Below are 25307 nucleotides of genomic sequence, written 5' to 3'. Positions count from 1 at the left end.
TGAATCTAGCTATTGATGGAGATGAATTAGATGTTCTAAACACGCAAAGTCGATGCCCACAGTTTGGATTATTTTTTATTGCTTTTGTAAAGTGGCATGGGCATTGGCTTTTAGAAAGACATATCCTGGCATTAGATGATTGAAGTGTTCTTCACCGAATCCATAAAGCTTCTAAGCACCATGTCATTCATGAATGATTTTGCCCAAGAATATGCCTTATACTGCCATGAGTTTGAGTGCACAAAGGTAACAAACTGAATCTCTTTTTAGAGCTTTCATTTATGGCAACCGCTGCAGTCCCTCCATTATGTCAAAATCACAACCACTGCATTCCCTCCATTGTGTCAAATCCAAGAATACATAGAAGGAATATATACTACAAACATTAACTTCACCCACCAACTCATGCATCAATTGAGAGGAGATAATAGAGTGAGGAGTCTAAATAAATTGCTGCTTAATGGATACCCAATCAAATTTCACTACTTTTTCTCTTGGAATAACAAAAAATATATATCGATCTCAGTTTAAAAAAAAAACATTATATTAACAATGATAATAAAGAAAACAATGGAATTATTGAAGTGATGCAAGAATCAAATATGCATGTTACAAATATGTCATTAAGAAGATTAAATTTTTCTTCCACTCATCTTCAAGAATCCATAGAGATTTCACTTGAGTGTATGTGGAGACAAGGGTAAACAATGTAATCGACAACATCTAACTGTTATCATGTTATCTTTCAAAAACAAGCCACCTCAAGACACTTAGAGCCATATCATACTAACTCGGCAAAAAGAAAAATATGAAAGAAGCAACTCACAAAAGACCATAAGAGAACACCTGTAAATTAATCTTGATATTGCTAGATTTCAACATTTAAAATAAGAAATCACAATAGATACATGAACTAAAGAAGAGATACTTCCTTAAATGTCGTTATCCAACCTAGCTCTAATACCATGTTAAAACTTGAGGCCAAAAATCAATGAAGATAACAACAAAAAATAAAGAGAGAAAACTGAAATAAAACACCAGAAATATCTTGGGAAAACCCTTTGAGAATGAAGGGAAAAACCCAACCACACAACACAAATATATCTTTATTGATAATAAAAGTTCAATTGTACAATATCCTTTGCTTGATGCAAATATATAACAATAGGAGAGACTCTTCACATTATAACTGAAAGTCTCTTGGGATTCTTATAACTCCTATAATTAATTTTGACTCTTTGAATATTCATGCCTCAATGTATGTGAATGACACATGTCATTTACATTTAGTATTACAAATTAAGCTTAAGTGTCCTTTTCAGCTGAAGATGACAATAATAGTAATAATGTCCAGATTTTGAGAGATAAAGATCTCTATTGCAGCTACAAACTTTAACAAAATGGTGGAACTTGAAGTTCCCCAAGTCTCCTCTCTAAGCTGCTTCAATTTTTTTTTGCATCTTTTTAATAATATACACTACATAATCATATTCCATGTTATGAAAGGGGTCTTGTACATCTAGGGCCATAATATAGATTTATCCAAACACCACCTCAAAACCATAATCCTTTATGCATACCATAAACTATTTTTTAGAATAAGTTTTTGAATTTACCCACATGGAGAATCTTATCCACTTTCTTAAGAATATCTCCCTTTGACTTGAGGTTGTAGGGAATATGGTGAATCATAACCTTTACAATGTAGAAACTTTTACTATTCTTGAATTTCTTATGGAACTCCTCCATGTATATTGGCACCATCATTTGACCCTCAACGCGAAAAGATTCAATAAATGAAGAATGGTCAAGTGTACATAGAAACTTCTGTCATGTCTATAGAAGGATTTTGTTGTAGGGTTGTATGAATTTATTAGGGATTTTACCAAATCCACATCTACATATACCTCTAGAAATATAAGCTTTGCAAGATTCCTCACCTATGGGTTTGAAACTAATGCCTTCTCAAATCTATTACTGTAGAAAAACATGAACAATTAATATCTGTTGTTGTTAGGGAAAATTGCATCTTTGTAGAATGCATATGGATCTCTGAAATCATGGTCATTTGCTGCGATAGAATTCGATGACAGGGAATAATTTCATCCATTCTTTAGTGTACTTATTAGGATTTTTCTTCTTGTCTTTTCCATCTTTGGTATTGAAGTCTCAAGAACCTCTGTACTCTTGGATTGAACTTTTTCTATCTCCATTTAAGATATCTTCTCTATAATGAAGTCTCAAACTTTGCAACATTTCTTGTAGCACACTTAGCAATTTGGTATCTTTGCAAATTCAAGAGCTCAATAAACTTTCTTCTTCTTAGCGATGGGTAGCTTGTTATTTCTTATATAATGATTTTTATGCACATATGTACTTCATCAATTTCATTTATTTCATTAACTCTTAGCATGCACAAGGATTTCAAATATACAACTCAAATGTCACTTCTAAAATGTCAAGTTTAATGTCTAATTAAACACTTTTCACTTTACCTTTTCAAAGATTTTATTAGCTAAACTCCTTGTCATTCTCTAGCTCGGAGAAAGTGTACATTTATTTTATGTCAAATTAGGATTTTCTGATCTTATAGTCTATTAAAATTTTGACTTTTTGTAACTTTTAATGAGTAAATAACTCAATCACCTGATCTTATGCTCCATATTTCATCGAAACATCGGTGATCTCTTCTACCATGTTTTCCTTTAAGCCACAAACTTACGTGGGCCATTTATAACATTTTTGCATAGCATTAGAGACTTTGTTTCTACACCTTGGGATCTTACAACCATCCCTTGGTGCAACATCGAAAGCTTTCATTATATGTCTTATGACCTTATGCCTTAGAGTCTATTGTGAGATAAAAAGCCTTAATTATTTATCACTATTTCAACTGCAATCATACACTAACAGTCAACTAACAATTTTTTCATAACTTTGGAACTTGTATCTTCACCTTTCGATTTAACCTCTCGATCATACACCTAGATCCTATTGTAGCATCTATGGTCTCTTCATTTCATCCTATAATCTGACACTTCACTAGCCAATCATAGCTCTATAGGATTTCATGTTTCATCTTGTGATCCTATGATCTCACTTTGATCATATCTCTAGACACTTTAAAAATCACATGCCTAAAATCTTCACAGCTACACACCAAATCTTTCATCGTAAGATCATATACTACCTTTTAAATTTGAAAATTTGGCTCATGATCTTATGCCTTCACCTCTAGCATAATATTGTAGCATATTAACTTCCCTTTATGATGTAGCTTATGCCTCTATGCTCTATCTTTAAATCATAAGATCAAAAATATTCATGAACCCCTAGAAAAAGACTTATGATAATACACTTTCAATATAAGTGTAAGGTCAAGAAGCTTGAGGAATGACTCTTGTACTCTTATTATTTAGCTTTAGGCATAACTTTAGGAGACCTTGGAATTTAACCTATGACTCCATGCTTAACCCTAGATTGTAAGATTGTATACATGTTAGAAAATTTTGAATTAAGATTACAACTTCTCGCTTATCAAAAGGATCTAGGGATAGGAAGTTTTCTTAGTGAAGCATAAGGTAGATGATTTTGAATTCATTAATAGCCTTAGGGCTTAAATAAAATTTTGAAAAATCACAAGGCATAGATATATCAACTTAGGGTTTCCTTTTTTTGAAACAAGACAATAAAATGCATGAAAACCCTAATTACAGAATAATATTTTCTTAATTTCCATAATTTTTTGCATAGTGAAAATATAGGCTACTAGACTCCACATTTAATATTGGATATTTAATTATTTTTCCTCAATATTAAATAATTACTTCAAATATTATCACAATGTTACAATACAACCCATCAAGAATATTTCATGAGAATCTAAAAATGTTGCACTCCCGTCTAGGAGTTCGTAGGTGCACCATTGCATAATTAAATTAAATAATATAATACATACAATATTATGCAATGTGTACAACACAATATTAGGTTGGTGGATAAAATTATGTACAATATAGACATGCATGCATGCCCAACAAATATTGTCTATTGTTGTCACCTCATCTAAAGATAATGCAATAATTTTTGACTCTTTAACATTTTCCTTAATAGTTTCAATTTCAACCTGAACAAGACAACTTTCCCATCCACACCCTTTTTTAACTGACCAATGACACTTTGGATAATAATGAACTTTTAAAAAGTATAATAAATTACTTAATGATAGGTAGTTTATCATGGCACACCCTTTTCTCAAAATATAAAAATAACACTTAACTGAATAACTTTATCCATTTTTCTACTTCCATTTCTTTTCTAAGAAAATATTCTATTAAACATTTTACTTCGTTAGGATTTGTTTTTATTTTCACTTGAAATTCAAATATTTTTGCGTTCTTAACATGTTGACATTCCTCCTTGGTTTTCCATCTTATCACTCATTGTTCCACTCCTACTATGATTTTCTTTTCATAAAATTTATTCATATGATTTTTTGTGATGTCAATTTTTAGTTGTAACCTCTTTTCCTTTTCATTTATCCTTGTGTATATCATATATCTGCATTCTACAAGAGGCTCACCTTCATTTGGATTGTCCACATGTTCAATGAATTTATTGATACTTTGAGGCCCATTCTATTTGAAAATTCTTGATCAATAGATCCCACTTTCAATATTTTTTGGAATTCATATCATTATTATCTTTGTAGTTACTTTTTCCCTTTCCTAGCCATGCATCATTACCATTTTTAGAATTCTCATCCAAGTTGATTATATATTTTTGTCTACTTTGGGTATTTACCTGGTGATCTTCTTCAAGTTCATTGTGATGAGAGATATCAGGTTTTCAAACTTCTTCAATAAATGGCATTGACACTAGTAGTGATTGGGAATCTTGTAAATGTGCTTGTAATGTTGTAGCTTCTTTATTTTGGCCACAAACTTTCCTGCCACTAAAATATGATGATAAGGTTCTATGAGAGTGTTTTTCTGGCCTTTCTTGGCTTTCCCCACTTGTAGGACTCTTACCCTTGCTCATGTTTGACATCTCCAAAGAAATATAGGCTGGAAAATAAATCAACTTGTTGAAGAAGGGATAGAAAACTATTACATATATTTATCTATATAGGATTCATTGGTGGTACAACCTACACTATAAAATATAGATGTCTGAGGTCTACTTGGTTACTGAGTCACTTGTCCTAGGTGATAACTAACTACTAATGGTCTAACTTGTACCTACTAAATAAGATGAACTAAAAATTGTAGACATATAAGGGTTTGAGTTACTCACCTTTGTCTTAATTGTAGTCGCCACTTGCCAATGCTCTCAGTAGTTTGATAAATTGAGACTTCTCTATTGATCAGAATGGAGAGAACCTACTAACAAAAATTGTGTAAAATGACAATGATCTATGAATGTACTTATACTAATCCTTTTTGGAAAAAAATGAGAGGAATCTTATAGTGTATACACAATATTTAGCGAAGCTTGTGTAATAAAAAAATGTCTTATGCAATTTCCAAGGTGATTATGGTATGTCCAATATATGGCCATGAATAATATAGTTGGAAAAGTCATATTAGCTTGGGGGTGTGACCCATTTATGGTAAAGCTGGGGTGACATGTCCTACCCCATATGTGGGAAAAATCACCAAATCATCATAGGCCAATTGGTGAAGATTCTCCACTAAAGCAAACCCTACTTCATTGGATACCATACAGATTCTTTTTGTTGTAAAATAAGAAAGAAAAGAAATCTTAATTAAATATGGGTGCATATTTATATAAATTACATTCAATGTCACACACACTTTAATTGGTAGGTGATAGAATCTCCTATTTGTAGCTACACCAATTGATCCAAAAAAAGTGGCATTAGCCTTCTACCAAAAAATAAGGTGACTTTCATAATGTAATATGAAAGTTGAATTTCCCATAAAGTTCAAAAAATAATTTTCTTACAATTATTCAAAGGAAAATGCATACACAATTTAAATGTGACAAAAGACTAATATGTAAGACTTCAAACTCCTTCAATACATAGCATAGAAGTTTAATCCCTTTGAAATCAACTTAAAAATATAAGAAAGACTAAATGTTTGACCTTAGAGAGAACGCCGAAGCATTTTGAACCCCTTCAATTATTAATTAAAAAAAATAATCTTTGAAGTAAAATAAATACACAACTTCCCTTAAAGAAAGAGGTCAATACCATAACAAATTCAACCTATGAGAAACAATAATAACATATAGCCCCAACCTCATGTAGAGAAAGCCTCTATGAGAAGGGCTAGGAATGGACACCTTTAACCCCTTAATTGTATAGAATAAAAATTCATCTAGGGAAACAAGCCAATTGCCACCCATGTACATAATTTTGCCATGTTAACTGTTACCTTTACCCCCCATTAACCCCCCCGAAAAACCTCGATGGTTGCATAAAAACATGCCAAAAGAAATCACCATGAACACCAATAGTCATTAACATTTACACTAATACATACTCACTAAACATGGGTGGTTATTGGTACTAACATGTTCATGATATACACATCATTGAACAAAAAAGGTGACATTTGTATTAATAAAAAATATATTGGTGCACATAATTGCATATTGGCATCATTGGTTTCAAAGTACAAAGTAATTGTATTAATGTTTACTTTAAATTATCTTTATGTGCACACATGCATAGTTATAGGTGCATTAAATTTTTTGTTACATACAAATATGTACACATGTTGGTGTATAACTATTTTTTTTACATTCTCTTCTGCACATGGACCAGAAAAAAATGTCATAGCTTCTAGCATTTAACTCAACTTCAATTGGTACTTGCATGAACAACTAATGGTGTAAGGCTCACCAATTGAATTAAATTAAATAGATGGAAGCAGAACAAATGAAATTAATTAAATAGATGGATGCAAAAAAAAGAAAGAACAATTAATATTAATTTGAATCTAGAAAGTCATTGTATGAAGGAAACATTAAATGCAATTTATTATGTGAAATGATCAATCACTTCCCACCACAATTCAAAATTCAAATCTACAAACCATTACTTCTATGACAAAATTCCTATAAGAATGATAGAATGTCATGTTAATATCTTAAGAAATTCTGTTTGGATGCTCCTAGTTTGTTCTCTATAGTCTGCAAATTCTTCACGCTTGTTTAGGTTGGTAACATACTATTCAATTCATGTTTATTTCCTATTTTCTTTCCTATTTTAGTGGTTCTAATGTATGTTATTTTCCAATTTTATTATCTTTTTTAGTGGTTTGGATGTACATTTTTTTATATACAATTTTTGGTGCTTGTTATGCATCATTTTTGTTGATCTTTATTGCTTCTAAATCACATTATTAATCCACATTTACTAGTTTGCCTCATAAGTGTATGGTCCATGGTCTTAATTTATGCACAATTTTTTTGCAAATTGAATGCTTGTAAATAATCTATTTTATATAGTTTTATTGCTTTGACTACTTTTAAATAACATAATTTATCCGATTTTATTGCTTTTGTTAGAGTAATTGTTTGTTTGCACTTATTAATTAAATCACTTTGATTTAATTAAATAAGTTGCCTATTACTCTAGTTTTCTTAAGCTATCTCATAGGTGCATATAATTAATATTTTATATTAATTATAATGTGCAACCTAGCTTTTTTAGGCATTAGGTCACCCTTTATGGTTTCAATCTCCTTTTATAAAGATTGATCTCTTTGTATTTAATTGAATCCGTTGAATAATATTTTCTTCAAGTGAATACAATTTGCATGTTTTTCGGATCAAACCCTTGCCTCTTCTTTTCTTTTTCTTCTCCATGACAGTTTTTGTACATGCAGGTATTGTTGGGCTTTGTGAATTTTATTGGCATATTTGCTCAAATCCTACATGGTATCAGAGCTAGATCTACTATAGCTTGTTTGATATTTGGAGAAAAGAAAGAATGAGGGTTTGACGGATCAGATCTTGTGTTTTTTTGAGTTTTTTCTGAAAGAATAGGGGGTCACTAATTTTTGGAGTAGTTTGACGTCAAACAGACCTCATTGATGGATCTAGAAGGCAACAAAACCCCCATTTTCATATAAAATTTGTCCAATTTGGACAACGTTGATCTGGGAGACTTTTTTTTTTTTTGGCAGGGCTGTACGACCTGTGCACATAGTTCAAGAGGCAAATTTGCAAAAAAAAAAAAGAAAAAAATTTGATTTTCGACATTTTGAGCCCATTGTGGTTAGCTAACCGCTAGCGGCTCCACTACAGTTAATGTAGTGGTCACCGCTAGCAGCCCACTTAGCGGCCACCACTAGTGGCTCCACCGAAGCGGACCTCCTCCCATTTGCCACCATGGCCACAGCTTTGCCACCCAGTGCCGCTCCGCCAGGCACCTTTTTTTGAAGGTTTTTTATTATTAAAAAAAATTAATTTTTTTTTGCATCTCTAGGGTCCCTATTGGTTTTTTCTCCATAACTTGAGCATACAGATGTATTTTTTCGATCTGAAAAATGCACTAGAAAGCTAATTTAAAAACAAAGATATTGGTATAGTTGTTTTTGGGTTTTGATGTAGTTTGGTTGCCTATTTTGGCAGTCAAAGCTAGATGTTCTATTTTGCACTCCGGGAGGAGTATCTTGAGCATCCGATCTTCGATTTTGGACTTCTTTATATCATTGGAAAGCTATTTCTGAAATCTTTTCAATGATGTTCATTGTTGTTCTAGATTCTACTCTAGACACATTCTATTTAATCTTCTACATTTTTGCATTTTGGTGGATATCTTGGTTGTTTCAGGTTTGGGGATCAATTTTGTTGCTTTAGATTCTTGGTTTTGGGTTGTACTATCTTTTGTATAAGCTTTTTTCCTTTTTTGATCATTGCTGATATCATTTTTAAGCATCTTTATACTAAGATAAAGTGCCACTCCATGCGTTTTGGGATCTTTTTCATCATTGTGATTCATTGTACTCGCATTATTTTATAAAGTGCCATGGGGGGGATAGTTGTTTGCCACTTTTGTGCCCTCTTCCTTTTTTGCCCCATGATGTGTCTGCGACACATGCCTTTATAGGTGTCTATACCTCACTCTTGATGTGCCTGGTTCTTATGTTGTAGGAGTTTTTTGGCCCACCTTTTTAGTTTCCTATCACCTCATCTCGTCTGCATTAAGGGGGGGTTATTGTTAGTTCTAATGCTTCCTTGGTTCGATGGTTTGTTAGTGTGAGCTATGTATTTAGTACTTGATCTTATATACTAGATGATTGTAGTGGCTGGCTACCTATGCATTTCAATGAGATGGATCATCTACCATATAGACACTCTCAGTTCATGCCTTCTATTTTCGTGGAGGTTCTACAGATCAACAGTTTCTTTTTGACATAGTTTGTGAATTCTTCATGCTTTAGTGGTTCTCTTCATGATCTCTCTTTGTTTCTATCTTCTAGAACATTCTTTGCTATCTCTTTTTGGAGTAGGGGTTTTCCCATGTGGTTTTCTCTATTTCTCCATTTCATAGAAATTTTGTTGTGATTGGGTACCTGATCAGGCCTTGTTGCCGGGACCCATTTTCCTACATAGTTGTGCTAGGTTAGCTTACCTCCTAAGCTTTGCTTGGGGGGGGGGGGGGTGTTAGAGTAATTATTTGTTTGCACTTATTAATTAAATAAGTTTCCTATTACTCTAGTTTTCTTAAACTATCTCATAGGTGCATATAATTAATATTTTATATTAATTATAATGTGTAACCTAGCTTTTTTAGGCTTTAGGTTACCCTTTTTGGGTTTTGATCTCCTTTTATAAGGATTGATCTCTTTGTATTTAATTGAATCCGTTGAATAATATTCTCTTCATGTGAATACAATTTGCATGTTTTTTAGATCAAACCCTTGCCTCTTCTTGTCTTTTTCTTCTTTGTGATAGGTTTTGTACATGCAGGTATTCTTGGGCTTCATGGATTTGATTGGCATATTTGCTTAAATCCTATAGCTTTCACTACTAAGTGAATGGTTCATGGTCTTTATTAAAGTATCTCTCTTTGTTCCATCCTCCTTATTAATTGTTATCATATGCAAACTGTAGTCTATCATAAAGTTCAATGCAAGTATTATTTCAATTTTAATAGGTTTTATTCCAAAAATATTTTAAAGTTTTGTTGCTTTCACTTCTTAGTGTCCATGCTCAATGAATTCTTTTGACTGCTTAGTGTCTAAGCGTAATGAATTATTTATGGTTGTGCTTAACAAAAGTTGAAAGTATATGTCTTGCTTCTATCATTTTCATCTTGCTTATTTTTTGTTGTTATTGTTTTCATTGTTGTCCAAATTTAGTACAAGCTATTCCCATTTGTTTCTAGAGTTTATTAGTTAGTGGATGCTTTATGTGCTTGCTGCACATATGTTCAATACTATATCCCTATTAACACCTTAATTTTGGTTACTAATGTGTCATTAAGTACATTGGAAAAACTAATGTTCACAATGACTACATTACAACATTGGATTTTTGTTAGGGTTTACTAAATTATTAAGTTTTCAATGACTAGAATACTAAATCTCGTCTACATAATGCACATTTAGTTTTGTGATATATTCATCAATGATATGTACTACTCATTCTACAAAGTTGTATTCATTATATTAATCTTCCAAAGTTGTATTCACTATGCTATCTTACTTCTCTACTATTTTAAATGAATACCCATGTATTCCATGTTTATTTATATAATGTTGTAAATCAGTACATTATAAAACTAGTACTGCATTATGTCTAGTTACTTAGGTGAGTAATGAAATGTAGCAAAGCAACTTTGCAAAATGCACAATTAGTTTTTTGATGTATTCACATTGATGCCAATGAATACATTACAAAACTAACTCTACATAGTGCAGATTAAGTAATCTAATATCATCAATGAATTCATAAACTTGTAAATCTACTTGAGTTGCGATCATTGTAGTATGTGATTTCACATTGCTCTCTTGCTTTTGTCTTGTTCTCAATGAATACAAAACAATTACCTCTTCATTTCTATAATGCTATAAATGAATAAATTACACATCTATCATTCCATTTTCTTCAATTGAATTTTTAATGGTATAGACATATACATTACAAAATAAATTCAGTCAAATGCTATCAGAGGTGGCCAATGTATTCATTGAAACAAAATGTTGGATAAAGAAACATAATATATAAAATTAGTAATTGCTTTAATGTTAATGAATATTCACTTTATAATGTGAACTCACCCACTGGGTAGAATAGGTGGCGATGGGCTCATTTTAATTGAAACAAATTGTCCCTAGCGAAAATCAAAACCCCATGTTATTACACCCCACTATGTCCCTAACTTAACCATGGTCAATCTTATTACCCTGCATGGTGACACATATTACCATTCACCAAATGCCACATCACCACTACTGGCTAACTTATTTACTAAGGAAAATTTATCATAAACTAGTTCATTTTCATTGTGTAGAAGACACTCATAGAGCCCTCACCAATGCTTCCCTCCCTTCTGTCTCTAATTTTTCGCTCAACTTTGATCTTCTTTTGTATTTGAGGGGAGAAATCATGAAGTGACAATATCTCATTGTTATTTATCATTCACTTGGTGTTTCTATGATTATGCATGTAATGTCATAGAAAGTAATAATTTGAGATGCAGAATATCAATATAATCATTGCATTCTGTTGTATTTTTTGTGAATGTTTAAATTATCTTGAAGATTTTAGTTGAATTGTAGTTTTTTTCCTGTGTTATAATTTTCTTTGACATATATATCGAAATCATTGCTTTGACTGCATTTCAATAAAAAATTTAAGGTTATGTTGCAACTAATAATTTCAATGGAGGAAATCATTATAGGAAAAGGAAAATGAAAATAGATGAAATGTAAAAGGGATTCTTTAAAATGGTAATTGATTTGCTATTAAGGGTTTTGGAATGTGATAGAATGGTGTGTTATCATTAAGGTTAAGGGTTTATAGTGATTTAAGGGTTTTTAGTCATTGAATGTGGAGCAATAGAAATAAATTAGTAGTCGAAATGGTCAAGTAATTGTCTACATTGTCCTACATAAAGAGCAGTTATTTGTTGTGCTTTTCTAATTCAATCTTTCTATTGTTTTATGTTTTAATATATTCACCTTCAAATCATTGAATGATATGTGATATAAAGAAATAATTAGAAGAAATGGTAACAAAATAGTGTACATTGTCAATTTAACCATTACTTGTTGTTGTAGTATTTGTGTATCTCCATAGTTTCTCCCATTCTTTGTTTAAAGTATGGGGATTTCTCAGTGTTTGTCATTGTCTTCCTCATACTATTATTCTTAAAAATTCAGTGCCCACTCATGCTTCCCACCACCCTCATTTGGAATACTTACCTTTCCTTGACATTGACTATGTGCACTATTAAGTTGATATTGACTGTTTGAATTATTAAATTCATATTGAGTATGTCCTGTAAAGTTGACATGACTTGTATGATTTGAAAAGTTAGCATTGATTGAATGAATTCTTCGAGGTACCATTCCTTGAATTCTTTTTTTGAATGAAATTTGTTGTATGCATATGTATAAGAATGTATCCATTCTTCAACTCACATGCATTCTATGCATTGCTTTGGTTTTCAATATTCTACCTTCCATTCTTCAGCTAGCATTGTTTCCCTAACAAGTTTGTATTGTTTTGTCATGCCATTGAATATATGTATAGTGTCCAACATCATTGTTCACACTTAATTGACAACCATGGCACATAAAAAACACTCAAAAGATACAAGTACAAGAAAGGATAAAAGTGTAGAAAGAGAGAGAAGTAGACCAAAAGGATCAAGGACATCAAAGTGATCTCGTACAACTATAAGAGTGTATCTTGGTGTTAGTTTGATAGATGCAAAACCCATTCATGCTACCACTGTAGGTCTAGAAGTATTGCCTCCTGCTATAACTACACCTGTGGAAGAAGTCACTACTACTACAAATAGAGCAGATGATGAAAGTTCTAGAAATGCAACACAAATTGGTAATTCTCATCTAGGCATAAAAAATTATAGACTTAGGAGGACATACAAGCAACAATTTCCAAAATTGAGAAAGGAAACAACTCAACTTAGGCTACAACAAAGAAGTGGAGAATACCCCCATCTAGTTTGAGGGCATGGCTATATGGTGTTACTATGAATAAGGTGAGAGGGTCCAAAATAATGCTAACCAAGGGAGAGGGATGTTGTTTACTAGTGCAAATGAATGTCTCAAGTGGGAATAGGTGTACAGGTCATCAACTTGTAGTGAATGGTTTCTCAAATCACTACAGGGAGAGTTAACCCTTTTACGAATGGAATGCCAAGAAAATTATGGTGGCTTTGATTTAAACACTGACACAAGTATATTTTTATTAGAATAATAAATGGGGTGGACATAGATAGACAAATTATGCTTCGTATTGCTATGGTATAATGCTTCTACGACAACCTAGAAAGAATGTATGATCTACACAACTATATATCAAGAAGACTTTGGAATTGTTATGAGATAGGAGTGCAAGCAGGCCATAATTATGGAATGATAGTAATTGTAGAATTAGTGGCTAAAAATGTCACCAATATCATATCAAAAATTAGGGAATGGATAATTGTTTTGGCATGTTGTAATGTTGTTGGTTAGTGCATACCCAATTTTAATTTGTTCAAGGCCAAGAGACATATAAAAAATTATATTATCAATTGTGAGCTTGTGGCGTACATGGCATTACAAGAACATGTATGGATGATGAAACAATTATTCCTGAATTGTCTAGACCACTTTGCAAGAATAACTCCTGGTGCAATGTCTCCCTCAAATAAATGTATTCTAGTTTTTGATGGTCATGGTAGACATATGACATGGAAAATAATTGACAAAGAAAGGCAACTAAGTATGGATTTTGTGACACTTTTAGTGCATACCATCCATAGATGTCAACCATTGGATGTTAGTGTTTTTCAAATTTTACTTCACATAATTTATGAACATGTGGTTGGCTAGGAACCCTCAAATTGATATTGGTCATGAGGAGTTGGAAATGTTGTCCAGTAATGCCTCCAAATCGGCACTTACACCCAACAATATCATGAGTAGTTTTCGCAAGACAGGGGTATGGCCTTTGAACAAGGACACATTAGTGCATGATATGGGCCCAAGTGAGTGCTTAATTATTGATGATGATGGTGAATGGGCATTAGAGCCACACCCCACAAGTAGTGTATAAGAGGAAATGGATATTGCCGTTGATGCAAATATTAATGAGCTTGAAGGTGAGGGTGGGGGGGGGGGGGGCGTGGGGGTGGTAATTGTTGTTGAAGCCTTCATGAAAATCAATGACTACTCAAATAAATCAATAAAAAATCTATTGAGGGGTTATGCATAGAATATAAAGGGTCCAACTACCCAATCACCTCAAACTAACCAACCAACAAACTAGGAGTAACCAAAAGATTGTTACAAGCTAGCAAACCTTGACCAAACAACAAAAATTGATGTTGGATTAAGCTTGCCAATGCAAGCTTCTCAATTAGGTTAGTTGTAGGAGGTTGCCACAAACATTGGGGATCCAATCGCTTGTGAGACGAGTATATTTACCTTTTAATTCCATCGCTATCACATTTGATTGTGAGGAGGTCATCCACTACTTTGAAGATGGTGGCAATTAGGATGAAATAGATATTTATATTTTTTGAAACCAAGGCAAAAGGAAACTATGATGGAGATGTTGATTTTGTATGTCATACACAACTAGATGGAAAACTATGCAACAATTTAGCCAAACAATATCTATAGCTATCAGTGCAAAGGATGCATGATTCTACAAGAGGTGCATGAGTTGGGGTGTAGCATCTAAAAAGGAACTCATAGATTCTTACATCAAATGAGTATGTTGAGAAACTAAGGAAGCAATAATAGACTAGGAAGCAAATAGAGGCCAATGCACTTTGTAGGAAGGAACATACCAAGGAGAGGAAATATAAAAGAGAGGTAGATGCTACAAAAAATGAGATTAAGGGCTAAGAGATGATTACAAAGGATCATAAATGTCATTGAGAGGGAAAAATGAGTTGCAAAGAAGGTTGAACTGAAGGAGAAGAATAGGAAAGAAAGAGAGGACAATCCAAATGTTCAAAAAAGGTTTAGACCAAACAATAAAGGTGCACTTTCTACAACTACAATAATTATAGTGACAACACTAGTAGAAGGAGATGAAAATACACTAGTCCTAGAGTCAATTAGCATGCTCAATACACTACTTCCCTTATAATATAGAACATTACTAATATGTTCAATTCTCTAATCCTCGAATTAGTAGATCTTCTTTCTCTACAAGTGCAACCATAACAACTGTCACCACAGTTGGAAACAAATGGTAAAGGTAACAATAAACTAGTGCATACTCTTGCTAAGTTGATATAGTTGAATTCTACATTGCATAAATTTCCTAGTAGTGGAGAGGAGGAAGTCAAGATTGGGAGCATGACACCTATTCCCTTTCCCAATTTTATGGATAACTGATGGCAATTGAATCAGTTGGGAGATCTTCCAATTTTTTGACATTGACAAAGTTTTGTGATGTATTCATAATATCTATGACAAACTTTCTTTTAATGTGAGCTAAACCATTTCGATATTACTATTTAAATTTACTATCATTGTGCTAATGGTTCGATTGCTAGGCATGGTGTACTATTATCAAATACAATCAATGTCTACTTTAAATCAATGAATACAACCAATAGTAAACTTAACAATCCAATTCATTCTTGTCATCAATGACAACATAAAAATGCATGTAGGTAATATAATCCAATACAAGTAAACAAATGCATATTGTTAGAGTAAATAATTAATTATTAATTATTTATTCTATTACTTAAGCTTACTTAGGTAAATGCATTTTATTGATTAGTTGTAGTCTAGGAGTTTGTTATAAGTTTTTGACAATATGAGGTTTTTTCTCTCCTGAGTCATACTTATCCTCCCACCTTGTTTGAGGACTTTCCACCTCATGTGGATGTATGCTTAGTTGTCACACTTATTTCCTAGCATCTTTTAGCTTGTTCTAGGAGATTCTTTGAGCTCTTTATATTCGAGCTCCCTCATTATATTTTCATATCTCATTCTCATTGTAAATACATATTTTCTTATGTTGCAATATCTTCTTCTCTCTCATGTCCGTTTAGGATCTAGCTCCACGCTCTTCTCTCTTTGGCTTCCCTTTGATAGGTTATTGCATGTAGGTGATCTTGGAAATCTTAAGAGTTGGATTTCATCAACTCCAACATGGTATTAGAGCCTTCCTATTGCTACTTTGTTGAAAGATTTTTGAAGCTGTGATTTGAAGTCACAAACCTTAGTTTGTTTGTGCATTTTTCTTCAAATCTGGGGAATAGAAATTTTTTGAAGCACTTTCAGCCCAAATGGATGCTGCCATTGGATCCAGAAGGCCGTTTGCAATTAGGATTCATATAAAACTTTTCATTTTTGGAGACAGAGCTCTGGGAGTCAAAAAAAATTTTCTTGAAGGCCTTGTCATACGGACTGTACAAAATTTCGGTCAAAAAAAATTAAAAAAATATTTCAGGGCCACGCTACCGCATCAGCACCCAATGGCCATTGCGGGGCTTCCTGCGCTCTGCCCGCACTCCATTGCAATAGGCTCCACCACCCAAGCTCCTCCCTGCCACCACTGAGTTTCGGCTGCTGCCCATCAATAGGTCTCTTCCGATGGCGATGCTGGTTCTTTGCTCCTGCAGCACACCTCTGCGTCAGGATCTGACACATGTTCTACTTGCTACATCAATGCCTCCAAACTTAACAGTTCGAGTACAGTCCACATCAAATTTTTTGCCCAGTCAGCACCGTTTAGGGTGTGACACATGGCAGGGTTGCCATGTGGCACTTGCCACATCATCTGTACTTGCCATGTGGTTGCCACATGGCCTCTTTTGCTAGGACAGGCTGCAGACCATCAATTTTAAGCCAGTGAAATGCTGACATCAACACTACATCAGCATACCTTGCTTGCACATCTCTAGGGTCAGTTTTTCACCTACCTTCAATTTTTTTGCCATAACTTGAGCGTATAGAGGTATTTTTCCGATTCAAAAGAAGTGCCAAAAAGCTATTTTTGAGACAAAGACATTGGTGTAGGTATTTTTAGGTTTTGATTTCATTTTTATTGCCCATTTTTTCAGTTGAAGTTTGAAGTTATGTTTTTGACTCTGGTATGCATATCTTTTGCGTCCCATGTCAATTTTTTGAAAACATTATATTTTTGGAAAGCTGGTTCTATCATCTTTTCAAAAATGTGGTCTTTTTTCTTAGATTTTGACATGTGCTCTTTCTATCATATTTTTGGAATTTTTCTCTATGGTGGATATCTTGGGTGTTTTAGGTCTGAGGATCATTTTCCTGGCATGGTTTCTTTTATTTTGGGCTGTCCTATCTTTTGTGACATCTTTTTCCTTGTTCTGATTATTGTAGACATCATTTGTAAGCACTTTTATGTATCACATTGAGATAAAGTGTCACTTTTGCATTTCGGGTTCATGAACATTATTTTTGAGTCAGTTGTACATGCACTATTTTCATAAAGCACCATGGGGGGGATAGTTGTTTGCTATTTTAGGCATTCTCCCTTTGTCAAGTGAGTGTCCCTTCCATGACATTAGCCCCATGTAGCATTAGTGTGACCGTGTCTTTATAGGTGTCTGTACCTCTTCCTCTCTCGTCGTTCTTGGTTCGTCTGCAAGAGACTTTGACCCATCTTTTTAGTTGCCTATCATCTCACCCCATCTACATTAACGGGGGGTTATTCTATTGTTCTAATGCTTCTATGGTTCGATGGTTCAATAGTGTGAGCTATGTATTTAGTGGTTGATCTTATATACAAGGCAATTGCAGTGACTGGCTACCTATGCATTTCGATGAGATGGATCATCTATCATATAGACATGCTCGGTTCATGCCTTCTTCTTCTATGGAGGTTCTTTAGATCAGCAATTTTCTTTCTGATGGTAGATTTTGTGACTTCTTCATGCTTCACTGATGCTCTTCATGATCACTCCTTGTTCCTATTTTAGGGGACATTTCCCTAGTTGGAGGCTTCTTTAGTTCTTCACTAGGTTCTTACCTCTTTTTGGGGGAGGGTTTTTCCAATGTGGTTTTCTCTCTTTCCCCATTTTTACAGGTTGCATTTTTTGCATTTGTACATGGGTACCTAACATGGCCTTGTTACCGGGACCCATTTTGCATTTTTGCATTTCTTAGTTTTGTAAGCTTAAGGCATTTCCCTAAGTTGCACTTAAAGGGGGGGGGGGGTGTTAGAGTAAATAACTAATAATTAATTAATTATTCTATTACTTAAGCTTACCTAGGTAAATGCATTTCATTTATTAGTTGTAGTCTAGGAGTTTGTTATAAGTTGTTGACGATATGGGAGTTTGTTCTCTCCTAAGTCATACTTATCCTCTCAGCTTGTTCGAGGACTTTCCACCTCGTGTGGATGCATGCTTAGTTGTCACACTTATCTCCTAGCATCTTCTAGCTTGCTCTAGGAGATTCTTTGAGCTCTTTATATTCGAGCTCCCTCATTGTATTTTCATATCTCATTCTCATTGTAAATACACATTTTCTTGTGTTGTAGTATCTTCTTCTCTCTCATGTCCATTTAGGATTTTTTCCCTTGCTCCATGCTCTTCTCTCTTTGGCTTCCCTTTGATAGGTTATTGCATGCAGGTGATCTTGGGCATCTTTGGAGTTGGATTTCATCAACTCCAACACATCATCATGTCTCTCATTGCATGGCAGTCTTAAATAAATATAATTATTTACTCAAAATATAATTATTTATGCACTGAAATATGCAATTTAACTTCTTGAGAATTAACAAATGAAATCTAACTATTTATGCAAAATATTTATTTAATCAATGACATATGCAATGCAACTACTTATTCAATGTCATGCACAATATAACTATTTATGCAATGTTACTATTGCTCTGCATGACATTTTCAATGTAACTATTTATGCAATGTATCTATTCCATCATTAGCATAATCAATCTAATTATTTATGAAATATCATATTATCCTAAAATATTTGTGTGAGACTGTCATTGCACTGAAAAATTTAAGCACACACACATACATACATACATCCATCCATCTATACATACACATACATATGAACACATTCTTACTTATGCTTTCATATGTATGCATACATACATATGTATATACATATACACATATGTGCATGCATACATACATACATACATATTTTGGCACCTTTTATAGAAATAGTATGGTTACAGATGAATGCATGTGTTGGAATGTTTAGAATAACTAAGAAGGGGGTGAATCAGTTATCCAAGGTCCAAATGTACAAATAAAACTTTTCAATACTTAATAGATTCATATCCATGAAACCATATCATGATTGCATCCATTAGAGCATCCAATATCTTAACTTAGTAGGTCACTATCCTAGGTCAAAATAACTTTGCAAAAATGTAAGCATGAAATACCCAAAGCTCATTCACACAATTTGACAGAAGGATTATATGTGGAAACCCAATTTGGGAAAAACTACCAGTAACATGCTATGAATTCTCATTCTTATGAAGTGATGCCCTATTAATGGCCAACCATGTTAAAGGTTACAATACACATTGTTAAATGTGACCTGGTTAAAGGATTTCAATCACCCTATTAGGAGTGATCCTTGTTAGAGGACTTTATAACATTCCATTAGAATGTCACCTAGTTAAAGGATTTACAAATGACTATTAGGTCAACCTTAATTCAAAGGATTTATCCAGACTGATACAATGATTAGAAAGTAGTAGTAGGACTTGATCTGATAATAAAACACAACTCACATACAGATCACAGATCTCTGGTTTAGTCCTCCATTTTCCTTGGCATTCATGCTCTTCATCTCTAGCAACTTGTTCACCCTTCAATCAGTCATCCTCTTAAGCTTTCTTGCTTTGCATGCCAATTGAAGACTCTTCTATTTAGCCACCATATGAAGCAACACCCTAGACTTCTTGTCTTCCTTAGGTTCTTGCACATGACAACTATTGCTTTTGGCCTACTATCTTTATAAGTAGAGAATTTAGGTCTTTTTCCACTTACCTACAATCGTCTATTTTAGGGTTAGGTAAGATTTAATGAATCTACATATTTTTTGTTTTAGTCCCTTCTAGAAAATTCTTCTACAATCCTCTTTGAATTCACCTCAAAATAGTTTATCTTGAATTTTGTTCCACTAGCTCATCATAGACATATTCCACACACTTCACACAATTCAAGAAATTAACTTTGTCGACATAGATTAGTCAAATCTTTAGCTAAACTCTTTTTACTGTCACTTAGCATCCACATTTCTCACATGGCAATAACTATCTTCTGATGCTCGACCAACACTAAGTTGTACGACATCAACTAAGTCTTCCTTGCTTGGTCACTACTATCATTTACTTGATGCTTGACACATACTATATATTTTTGATGCTCGACACATACTGAATTCTGCTTGGCCTAAACTAAGTTATCGTGGCTTATACTTTTTCCTTGGCCATGCTTGGTAGACACTTTTTAAGAAAATTCTTCTTCTAAGATTAGTTTAACCATTTACTTTAGCCTTAAGTAGATCAACAATACATAATATCATTAATGTCTTACTTGGTCTTAGTGCTCCTTTTATACACCAAATAACTCAACCTTTTGCTAGGTTCTTTTGTTATTGTTTCTTTCTAAATCATCTTCATCAATCAAACAAATGATAGCATTTAGACCAAAAAGCAATTGTCTTACCAACAAGTAGTATGTTTGACATCATTAACAAAATAATGATTGTTCCATGATAGGTTCTACACTTCAAACAATTTCTTTTCAATAATATCCCTCTTTGGCCTTGATGGAAAACCAATACCAACAATAACACCAAAAAGAAAATTGAAATATCTCCCTCTATCAATATATGTGCCTCTTTCTTTTTCCTTTTTTGATCTGATCTCTTTGATATCTCCCTCAATACATTCTTTAGGTTTCAAGTACAACACTTTGTTATATTCTCTCTCTTTCTCTTATATCTCCCTCTTTGATCTCTCTCTACTATCTCCCTCTTTGACAAAAATTCCAAAGACTTGTCATCTATTCATGCATATATAATCAATTCAAGTTCTCCCTCTGTCACCTTCCATGTGATTGTAAATCTTTTGATTCAACTCCTTCATTACTTTAGGCAGCTCCTAGAGTAAGATCCACTCCATCAAATTTTAAAATATGACATTCAACTCAGTTGATACAAGGGATTACTCTTGCTTCTTAAGTAGCTTTGGATAAGGGTATCACCCCTAGTTTACCTCTAAGATATTGATGTTCATCCTTAGGTAAAGATTTTATATATCAACTATCTATTATTTTGTATTCACATATTTCATTCTCACTTCTTTGTCTTGAACTAGCTCTCTCAAGTAATGATACTTGATTTCAATGTGCTTTGTCTTTGTGTGCATCACAAGGTTCTTTGATATTTTTATAACACTTGTATTTTCACAATAAAGTATTGCAGGTTCAATAATTTCCTCCTTCATTCCTTTGAGTAATTGTTCGATCCATACCACATTTGTACAATTCACTATAGAAGCCACATATTCAGCTTTAGTTGTAGATTGTGATATACAATTCTATTTCTTAATAGTCCATGAGACTAATCTTTTTCCTAAGAAAAATGCTCCTCCACTTGTACTCTTTCTATCATTAATATTTCCAACCCAATCAACATCTATATAGACTCTTAATTCAAACTTGTCATTCTTCTTATAGTATAGACCATAGTCTTCTTTTCCTTTCAAATATCTCATGGTCCTTTTAACAACCATAAAATGATTCTCCTTAGGATTTGTGGAAAATCTTGCAATAATCCCAACAACTAATGCAATGTTAGGTCTTCTATGAACTACATATTGTAATTTTCCAATCATAAACCTATACAATGTTTGATTTGCTTCAACAAAATCATCAGTTTTGGATAGTTTGTGTCCTATCACCATAGGAGTACTAATAGGTTTTGAATCCTCCATACCAAAAGTTTTCAATATTTCCTTCACATACTTGGACTTAGTAATGTAAATACCATATTTCATCTGATATACTTACAATCCAACAAGAGATTTATCTCTCCAAACATAGACATCTCAAACTCTTTCTACATTTCATTTGCAAATGTCTTACATAATGCATTTTGTCCTCCAAATAGGGTATCATCAACAAATATTTCAGCTAGTAAAATCCCTTTACCTCCTATCTTCAAGTATAGATTTTTGGTATCATTAGTCTTCTCAAAACCAATCTTCATAAGATAGTTGTGAAGCCTCTCATACCATGCTCTTGGAGCTTGCTTCAAACCATATAAAGTTGTGTGCAATATACATACCATGTTCTTGTTGTTTGGATCAACAAATACTTTTGGTTGTTCTATGTAAATCTCCTCTTCTAGTATACCATTTAGAAATGCTAACTTTACACCCATTTGATAAAATTTAAAACCTTTATGTGCAGAGTAAGCAAGCAGAGTTCTTACTCCTTCCAATCTTGCAACTGGGGAAAATGTCTCTCCATAGTTAATTCCCTTGTCTTGTGCATATCCCATGCAAACTATTCTTACCTTATTCCTTATAACTTCACTATTCTCATCCAGTTTGTTTTTGTACAGCCACTTGGTTCTAATCACATTCTTTTTCTCTAGTCTGGGTACTAGAGTCCATGTTTTGTTCTTCTCAATCTGATCAATCTCTTCTTTCATGAATTTACTCCAGTCTTCATTATCTAATGCTTCCTTTATTGAATTAGGCTCATGCATGATTAAAAAACATGTATCACTTATCAACCTTTTCCTTATCATTGGTCTAGCTTCTTTATCTCCAATAATTTGTCCAGCAGGGTGATGTCTTCTGATATACTTTGACAATCTTGGTTCTGCTCTTCTTTCTACAATAAGTCTATCAACTTTAGAGTCACTATGCACTTCTCTATCAAGTAACTCAACATTCCTTTCATGTACACTGATCTTAGTATCAGAATGTACTTTAACTTCTGACTGCAACTCAGTTCCTGAATGCAACTCAACATCCATTGTATGTGACTCGGTAGTCACTGATACTTGTTGCTATTGATTTAAAACTTGGTTCTTAGCTTCATCAATATTCATGTCTTCATAGCAGTATATGAATATTTTGTACTCTTTAGGTCCCTTCTTAGGTTTAGCTTCATGTACCTCTATATATATTCATCAAATTTTACATTTGCACTTTCCACAACTTTGTTAGTATTAGTATTTATACACTTATGAGCTTTACTTCTTGTTGAATAGCCTACGAATTTACCTTCTTCACTTTTAGCATCAAATTTACCTTTTCTATTGTCCTTAAGAATGTAACACTTTCTTCCAAATACCTTAAAATATTTTACATTGGGTGAGTATCCATACTATAGTTCAAAAGGTGTGGAATTTGTACCTTTCTTGACTTGTAGTCAGTTCAAGATATAGACAACTATGCTTATAGCTTCTCTCTAGTATTTTAAAGCAACATTCTTCTGCATCATTAGCATTCTATCACAATCCATTATAGATATGTTCTTCCTTTTAGCAATCCCATTTTTTGGAGGGGTCCTAGGTGCAAAAATTTTCCTTTTAATTCCTCTATCATTACAAAATATCTCAAACTGATATAAATTCTCCACCTCTATTAGATCTTAGACATTTCAAGCTTTTACCAGTTTCCTTTTCAACTCTTTCCAAGTACCATTTAAACCTTTGAAAAGCATCAGATTTTTGTTTCAAAAACATAACTTTCATCATCCTAGAATAATCATCAACAAATAGGATAACATACTTGTCACCTTTATAACTTTGCATATCAATTGGTCCACACAAATCAATATGAAATAATTCTAGAATTTCTTTTGAGTAAGTCTTACTTTTAAAACTAGATTTTGTCATCTTGCTTAACTAACATTGTTTGTAAATCACATTATCAGGTTTCTTCAATTTTGGAAACCCTCTAACTCTTTTCATGTTACTGCTACTGACCAAATTTACAAAATTAACATGACATAACCTCTTGTGCCATAGCCACACATCATCAAATTCTACAACAAGAAAAGTAGCAACATTCATGTCAAGGTCAAACATATTACCTCTAGTCTAATCTCCATTACCAATTAATTTTCCATTAGTGTCATAGATATTTGCTTTCTTGTTATCAAATTCAACTTTACAAACTAAAATATTCAATTTTGACACACTCAACAAGTTATAGTTAAGTCCTTCTATATAGTAAGTATTGTCACCCATGATCTTTTCTATTAGTTTTATTGATCCTTTACCTTTTATCAAAGATGGTGCATTATTACCAAATATAACACTATTTCCATTGTAATACTTAAGGGTAATGAACTTGCTTTTATCTCCACTCATGTGATGTGAACATCCACTGTCAATGATCCATCTATCACTTTTGTTCACATAAGATATCAATACAATTGCCTAATCTTCATCAGAATCATCTTTCGTAGCAACATACACAACTTCATCATCATGGTCATCAGATCCATCTTTGGATTCCGCTTTAGCAATGTAGCAAGCCTTCTTTCCTTTGTCTTTATAGTCTTTCTATTCTCATCTCTTTTATCATTGTATTTATCTCTACTTCTATTATTCTTATTCTTTGGACAACGTGCAACAATATGACCAACCTCATTACAATTGAAACTCATGATAGTTAACTTACCTTTGTATTTCCCTTTGTCTCTATGAAATCTTCTAGCCAACAATGCTTCAAGCTCTTCTACATCATCTTCATCTATATCACTATCACTAGAAACATGTTTGACCTTTTTCTTTTCTTTTTTCTTTATGTTCTTTCAGTGTCAATTTAGCTTTGAAAGAAGATTCAACATTTTCAGTTTTGAAATTATCATTATTAGAAAGTTCAAAAGCAGTGAGTCTACCCATCAGTCTTTCAAGGGTTAGATTACTACCAGGAACACACCTTAATTGTTGTATGGCAAAGACTCTAATAGCATAGATATGAAACAGGGTTCTCAATACTTTACTGATCACAATCTCATCTTTAATATTAACACCATTTTCTAATCTCATAGCATTCACAACATCTTTGATTCTTGTCAATACTGGACTATAGTCTCACCTTCTTGCATTCTCATGTCATCGAACTTT

The 25307-nt window shown here is 33.2% G+C and overlaps 1 pseudogene; it reads right to left on the bottom strand.

Moving 5' to 3' along the window:
* Positions 1 to 16845: 16845 nt before the first annotated feature.
* LOC149542313 (glucuronoxylan 4-O-methyltransferase 1 pseudogene) overlaps positions 16846 to 25307 on the bottom strand; it is a 37310-nt pseudogene continuing 28848 nt past the window's right edge.

Source organism: Cupressus sempervirens, chromosome 8 (assembly GCF_028749045.1).
Source record: "Cupressus sempervirens isolate cs-2001-9-10 chromosome 8, ASM2874904v1, whole genome shotgun sequence".
NCBI lineage: Eukaryota > Viridiplantae > Streptophyta > Pinopsida > Cupressales > Cupressaceae > Cupressus > Cupressus sempervirens.
This window is presented reverse-complemented; position numbering and strand designations above follow the sequence as displayed.